Raw genomic sequence first — 8,142 nt, forward strand, 5'->3', positions numbered from 1 at the left:
TTTTAAAAATGAAAAAAGGTTGAAGGCACAAAAGCTATTGTGGCTGTACAGAGCCCTTAATTATAACACTTTACCTTTGGAGAAAACTATTTTTCATTAACTGAACGGGTAATAGGATATGATGGTGATTAAGTTTAATGGAGCAGAGTCCAAGGTGGAGAAGATAAAGTTACAACTGAGAATCCACTTTAAGTGCAAAGCCAGCTTCTGTTTGGAAAGGTGTTTGATGGAAAACTGCACTGCTTCTAACTAAATGAGGTTTAAATAGACGTAATTTTGTATGTATTAAAATTAAGATTCCTTTAGGTATAAACCATGCAAGTTTCCATGCAATTACCACTCTTGAGAAGCAGAGGAGAGCACACACCATAAAGAAAATGGCACTTTCTAATTTTATAAATGAGACTAAACACATGCTTTTCCAATGGGAGAAGGAAATAGATCCATCAATGAGCTAGGTTTAGCCAAAATAACTGAACAAACTTCAAAACCATTCACTCCAGTGAGTTTTGCCTGTTCCAACCTAAGGGAAATATTTTCCTTCCTTATCCTGGCTCTGTTGACTTGGTCCGTATCACTTCTCCTCACTGGGTCTGTCTCTCCCCCCGCCTCCTGTGCGCCTTCCAGCTCCTCAACCCCAGCTGTAGCCACAAGGCCAGGAACTTGCACAGCCTTTTTGGCATCTTTTACCTGCCTCAGCTCCCTGCACTTAACCCAGGGGTTTCCCCATGAGGAGGAAGGGGCAGATGTTGCAAGTGGGAATTTCTCCACCTGGGAAATTTTAGTGGGCTTTTTAGTCAGCCCCCACAGGCTACTGCAGTGATCTGCCCCCCATCTCTCAAGCACTGAAAAACACAGAAAATACTTCATCAACCATTGTCCCCAGACAGAGCAGAATAATAAAGCAAGGAGGTGGGGGGGAAGATAATAAACAGACACCATCTCACAAGGATGTCTTGATGAGACAAATATCAGACGCTGAACAAAATACATCCCCTCTTAAGTGGCATTTCTATATTTAACACCAGCTAAAATGTGATAATTTACACTGTCACAACATGTCTCTTAGAAACAGTCCCATTTTATTTGCAGTCAGCTGAAGTCTGGAACTCAATTTCTGACCTCCTTTCTAGGAGGGGGAAAAAAGGAAAGCTAACATCTGGCAGAGCTGGGTATTTATTAGACTTTATAAAACTCCACGCTTCTGTTATACATAAGACAGGCACAAAAGGGGCCCCCAAAGTGTTATTTCCTCACTAGTGTGAAACAAGTGGCTTATTCAGTAAGTTTTCAAAGAACAGAGGCAAATGGATTATCTCAAGGAGAAGTCAAACACAGAGAAACGCACTGTAGCTCACTGTTGGGTTTAGCTGCCTGGTGCTTGTGGAGGGAATGAGGGGAAATCTATAAAATCCATCATCACAGTGTCCAGCTGAGACTTTACACTTCTCAGGGAAACCTGAGCTGTGAACCACCAACAGCTGCTTTTCTCCCAACCTGTGAAATCACCCATGGAAGGAAAGTGTTTTCTTAAAAAAATTCTCAAAACACAACAAGGAAGAGGCCGCTAAATCCTCCAACTCCTTGTGTTGGGTCAAGACAACAAGATTTTTCCAGCCTAGCTGTGACCATCAGGTGTGATGAGGTGTGATTTGCAACTAACGTAGCGGTGCTGGCAAAAGCCCCAGTCTGGTGAGAATTACATGGGCTTTTGCTTGTTTTCCTTCTCCATCACCAAAGCACAGGTTGCCCACTCACAGCCAGGCCCTCCCCAGGGTGCTCAGCTGGTTTCCCACCCCTAGATTTCTGAGCATGGACCTGGCTCAGACCTGACTTGGCCTAAGGTAGAACCTGCTGTCTCCTACACATCCCACCCTGGGGTGATGCTCCTGGAATCTGCTTTAATCACAGGGCCCAACACTTGGGCCCCACACAAAAAGTGTTTTCTGAGGTGCATGTACAGGGAGGAAAGAAAAAGGCACCAGTGCTTGGTAGTGAAGTTCAGCCAGCAAAATCAAGGAACTGCAAGTGACCTGTAACAATGAGAGTAATTTTTCCACCTGACTTAAAAGAAGCAAAACTGTTCTAAGTTCAGCTTCTTAAGTCATTGCACTTGCTGCCATCAGCAAGGCCCCTCAGATGGAAGAGGAGAGTAGGTTTGCACCCCCATACCTGGATACAACTCCTCTCTTCCATCTCATCCACTGCTGTTGATGCAATGGGGCACAGGCAGCAAAGACTTTTGTGCACCAGTAAACTGCAGTGTTCAAACACACTGTGTGGAAAGCAGCAGGTGCTTTTAAGGTAATTATTTTGGGGAGTGAAGTGTTCCCAGTCTTTTGGGGATGAAGGCTACCAGGAAGATGGAGGGAGACTCTGCTGGGATGGGCAACATGGTACTTGGTCCTAGGGCTGTTGTTTGAAGTGAGGCAGAGCTGCCAGACAGTGGAGGAACAAAAGAGTTCTGGCTGACCCCTGGCTCTGACCATGGCACAAGTCTCTCCCCACCATCAGAGAACACCAGAGGGCTGAAACTGAGCCCTTCCCAGGTGGGTCCCACCAGCCAAGCTAATTAATCTTCAGTTAATCTTCCTTCTCCACACTAAAGAAATTACAGTTGCTACAGGTTCTTAACACCAAGATATCATCAACCAGTAACACCAGTTTACTGATGGGCTGTGTTTCTGCTTAGTGCAGCAGTACAAACTGTAGGAGGCTGACCTGACATAGGGGAAGAATTATTTAAAAAAAAAAAAAAAAAATCAGAGTGAAGCTGTTAAAAGATCCTCTTTCGACCAACCTAGAACAATTTGGTTTGCGCTCAACAAATACTCTTAAATGTATAAACAGTTTCAGGGCATTTGGCACCCTTCACAGACACAGATGATGTCTCTTATTGCAGCATTTCAGGCATTAATCTCAGTTCAAATCCCCTCCCTGTTGAATTCAAGGTCTTTTTCCTCCAAAAATAGCCTGACCATCCAGAGGTGGGCACAACATGGTCTCTCCATACACCAGGATCTGTGCTCCCCTCCTGGGCTCAGCCCCAGAAGACCAAGGGCAGAGCTAGCTCCCCTTTTCCCCCCCATCTCCTCATGTTTCCTACAGGCAGCAGCAGCAGAGGTGGAAAGCAGCCCACAGCAGAGGCACCCTGCTCAAGGATCCACCTCCTCACCCCAGGTTATTGTCTCATAAACAAGGAGCCATGTAGTGAAAGGAAAGAGGAGAGAGTCAGGCCAGGTATCTGTTCCTACTCTGTGAGTCCAGCCCTTCAGTCTTATTTATAGGACTCATGCATAATGCATTTTTGGTCGAATAAAGCACTCATTTAACCCTGAAACATCTTTTTTTTTCCTTTTACTTTGCAAATTCAAAAAACAGTCAATTGGAGGCCAACCTAAGTAATTGCAATAATTACTTTAAGGTTGAGCTATTGACTCAGCCTAAATCAATTTATTCATTCAGCCTGTGCCCTTCGCCCCACCGGCCAGGTTTTATACCACCTAGCCCAGGGTGGCAGGTCCAACCAAAGAGAGAGACCAAAACAGCCGCCTCAGTCCCTGCCTCCCTCCATCTGCAGCAGAGATGTGCCGGTTACCTAATGGCATCAAATTAACAAATGAACAGGTCTGGTAGACCAATTAGCAGAGAGTGCAAGCAATTTTCAAACAGGCTGCAATTGTCAGCTAATGACCTTGGGAGACGCTTTTTTTTTTTTGCCTCTCAGAAAAGTCCACATTAAAACAGAGTTGATAGCAGCTGAGTGTCACTTACTGGGCTTTCATCTCATGGAAATGCACTGGGTGAAAAAGAGAAAAAAGGGCAAAACCAGGAGGCTGTGTCAGTGTAATTCAAGCTTTACCAGTCAGTTAAGAGGGCTGCAACTTTGCTCAGCAGACGGATCAGTTTCTCCCCAGGAGCATGAGCTTCTCCACACTGAGTTGTGCACTAGACACGAGCTGTGGGGACCATGCAATGAACTGGGAAACAGCAAGATCCCCTCAGTTCCTTATTAGCCCAGGTTTCCTTAGGGCTTTCATTAGTAAAAGACAACCACCTCCTCACAGCATTCAAGGAACAGCCCAAGACAGTCTGGCCAAGAGACTTTCCCTATTACTCCTCCTATTTTAAAAACCAAACCAAGAACCCTTTGTGAGCCACAAGCAATTGTCTGCCTCTAACCATGCAACTATCAAGGGTTAGCTGCACTTGAGGCTCTCACTGAAGAGCACAGTGATGAACATAAGGTGGGACAAGCTGGGTGTTGGCACACCGGTGCATCTTGTCTGGGACCATGGCTCCATGTAGTTGCTCTGTGGGTCATGTTATCTCCTTCCTCCAGCCAGCCCCTTTGCAGGAGCTGCAATCAGTCCTGGACGGACCACTGAGGGAGTTGACAGTCACCATCACAGGAGATCTCAGGGCTAAAGGTGAAAGGCCAGGTCCTCACCTGTAGGATGCTGGCAGGGCAGTGTTAAAGGCAGCAATGTCCCAGTGATGTGCATCATGGAAGATGCATCACATTCCTGGGAAGGAAAATCCTGAGTTCCCTGAGCACACAGGTTTTGTTCCACATCTCTCCACTGCAGCACAGCAAAATCTTAGTAAGATTTAGAGGAATTTAGAGCAGGTTCCTGGTTTCTCAGCTTTCCCTACCACTCTCTTGGATTTCATGATTCCCAGATGGGTATCACAGGAGAGCTGGAAGAGGGAATAAGGTAGTCCATGAGAACAGAACTACAGCTGTGTGGTTGTCTTGAATGGCATTCACTACACCCCTTTGTAACAGTCCATGTTTTCTCCCAAGCTCATGATACTTCAGACCCTCCCCTTTCTACCACCCTCTACCCTGCCTGAATTTGGGAAGGTCATGCTGGAATCTCTGGTGGTGGTCCCCATAGTGTTTCTTTCTGCTGCCACTTCCACAAAAAACTCAAGACTGAAGTACCTCTGAGATCTCTCCCCCTCTGTCAGCTCCAGTTGGCATCAGAGAGGCTCCTCCTTATTAAAGGTCAAGGGGAAGATAAGAGACTGCAGGTGTATGGCTCCTGCAATTGCATCTGCCTTGTTCCTTTAGAAAAACAAGTTAAAGATGGGACTGAAGGGATTAAATTCTCTTAAAATGCTTCAGGACAGCTTTGCTGGGAAATATACTGCATATCCACCACTCCTCACAGGGAACAAGATGTAAAGATTTTAATGGTAATTTGCCTAGGAGGAACAAATCACAAATTACTTTTGTCTTGAATGCTCCTGACTAAAGGATCAGGCCAAAATGAGCCTGACAAAGCCTCTGTAATATCTCCTTACTATGAGGTAGTAATAGCATCATCTGTCCTACAGCGTCAGGGTCACAGATGATTGTGTAAATCAGTGAACTAGACAAGCATCTTTCATCTGAATCAGCTATTCTGTAAGCTATTTAGTAGTGCAGTGGCTCTGAAGTCTTAATTCTAGTTCTGTTATCAGGCCTGGTCTGAGACCTTCACAGGCTCCTGTGCCTCAGGTTTCCCACGACATAATGGGGATATTAGCAACAAACCAGCTTCAGAAAGGGCTTAGAAACAGAAACTGATATTAAAAGGTTACTGTGAACTACATAAAACCTCCTGCTGTCACATAGCCTTCAACGTTTGCACTTTTTTGACTTGTTACAGCAATAAAAAACTAATAACACTTGTACAGGTGTAGACGAGCTGTCCTTTAGGCACCACCAGAAGTCAAGAGAGAATAAAATCAAGTGCGAAAGTGGACTGTCATCCACCTTTTAACAGCCACTGTATTGAGGCTACAAGCACAGATCCCTACCTCTAGGGGCTTGTTCCCCCCCCTCAGCCTGCCCTGGTCCCTCCCTGGAGGACTGGGACAGGCCCAGGCTGGCAGTCCCCACAGTGCTTTGCTCCCCTTCTCTTACAGGGCAAACATCAGGCTAATCACAAAATTTCCACAAGTATAACTTAAGCATTGCCACTCCTCACTGATAGCCAGGGAATCGACAACATAACTCAACAAAACAAACAAACAACTGTCAGCCTTTTTTCCCCATGGTCTGGTTGTATGCTGAGTGGCTTCATGTAAGCTCTATCCTCACATTACCTCCGGGAAACCAAAGGACAGAAACATTCCCCTAAGTAAGAAGAGTGAGCCAGAAGGATTCAGTAAGAGACAAGACATTTTCTGCTGAGATGGGAAGTGAGTTGAGGAGCTGATAAGAGGGAGAGATTTTATGTGGCTGTGAATACGTTGTGTTCATGTGGCCTTATACCACAAGTATGAGTTAATAAACAAGATCTACTTACATGGCTATCTATCACATCCAGCTGGTGATAAGTACATTGTAATGACATAACCCTACATCCTATATATCCTGATATGCCTTGCTTTTTTTAGCAATTTATTATAGTGTTTGTGGACATAAATGTATCTATTTGGCATTTATTTGGTGTATACTGTGTGACTGGGATTACATTTTACACACTTGAGTGTGTGTATGTATGCTTGTGCTTGCAACCCTGCTACAGACACCTTAAAATCTCTTAGGATTTCAAGCACGCTCATTTCCTGCTGCCCAAAAGCTCACCTGCACATTTCTGTAGGGAGCAAAATGTTGGGTTCAGAGCATTGCAAGACTGGGAGGGTGCCCAGCCTGAAGAAACCTCCGTCCATAACGATGAGCACCCTGGATTTTACCCCATCACTTTGAAATCACACTTGACACAAGCCAGGTTATGCCAAAACCTAGCAAAATAAAATCTAAAGTGGACCACGGTATTTCAAAGGTTTGTAAAGACGTCTATTAGACAACGGAAATAAAAGGACATTTCATGTCGTTGCTTTAAGCTCAAAAGCTGTAGAAAAATCAACTCCACAGGGGTTAACTGAGAGCCTGGAGACTCTTACCTCACCAGGCTTGGTCACAGGATGCCCGCTCTGCATTCTCAGTTTGCATTCATGGAAAAAAAGTCCTGGATGAACACAGCATGTTGCCTCACCTTCTCAAATTCAAACTAAGTCATCACATCGAGGATGCATTGATCCCCTTCCAACTGGAGGTAATTTCACCAATCTTCCCTCTGGGCTAGGGAGAGCTCTTCTCTTCTTGGAAATGCAAATATGCAGTTGGGTAGCCAGGTGCAGCCATCTCCTGTGCTTGAAACCCATTAGCAAATCATTCAGCTCCTGAAGAACAATCTGATCTTTCCTACCTGGGCAGGTGCTCGGCAGCCCTCAGCGTGAAACCTTTCTCCATCCTTTATCGCAGGAAAGTGCAAATTGCCGGCTCAAATCTGACTGAACATGCACATATGTTAATGCGGGGTGCTCTCAAATGCCTCTTGGTTGAGACCAGACCCAAGCAGAATCAGTCACTTTAGGATGCAAATGCCCTCTGGGGGGACTGACCCCCCACATCCTCTCCAGGAGAAATACCGTAATACCCTCCTACTCTGCCGGAGATGAATTGCTTTAATACCTCCTAGAAACTTGCTGCAGGTGTGAGCACCAGCAAGGGAGTGCCTCCATATATTTCCAATTTGTACTTATCACAAAGAGCAGTTGTACTTAATTTACGTTAAAAAAAAAAAAAAAAAAAAACAAAAAAAAAAACAACTTGTAAGCAGTTAAAGTTCATTTGGAGCACACTGAAATAGTGACAGTATTTTTCCAGCCCCCCTGATCAGACAAAGGGATTTGCAAAAATATGCTCATTTTCCCCTTTTCTTCCTCAAATTCTCTAAACTTCTGACACATCCTCCCTAGCTCTAACTTACATCAGAGATGTTCTAGATTTCAGTAGCCTAGCAGTAGGTTTTGTTTTGTTTTTAAGCATTGGCCATGGGGTAAAATGACAAAAAAAAAAAGATCCTGTGAGCAACAGCCTTCAGATTTTCTTTTGGCAAAGAAGCATGCCTAAATCACCCCATTCCTGATGATGGAAGGTTATAACTGATGGAGGGAAATTATGTAAACTTGGGTATGCACATGAAAGCAGTGAGTCGTTCCATGGACGCCACTGCAAAACCTTCATTTTACACTGCCTTTGGCAGGAGGAGAAGATGTTTAAACACATTAACCAGTTTAAATAGGCAAAAGAAAAGGGAGTAATTTCCTTTAGAATCTTTAGCACACTGTAAATCAAAGACA

At 44.7% G+C, this 8,142-nt stretch overlaps 1 long non-coding RNA gene across 1 annotated transcript in view; it reads right to left on the reverse strand.

Annotated features, from left to right (window-relative positions):
- The window catches only part of LOC311438152, a 120,474-nt gene extending 113,015 nt beyond the window's left edge, over window positions 1-7,459 (reverse strand). The window contains exon 1 of the long non-coding RNA XR_014693945.1: window positions 6,901-7,459. This is a non-coding gene — a long non-coding RNA (uncharacterized lncRNA). The remainder of the gene's footprint in view (window positions 1-6,900) is intronic.
- Window positions 7,460-8,142: the final 683 nt, after the last annotated feature.

The sequence above is a fragment of the Aythya ferina genome (assembly GCF_964211825.1).
Source record: "Aythya ferina genome assembly, chromosome: 5".
Lineage (NCBI taxonomy): Eukaryota > Metazoa > Chordata > Aves > Anseriformes > Anatidae > Aythya > Aythya ferina.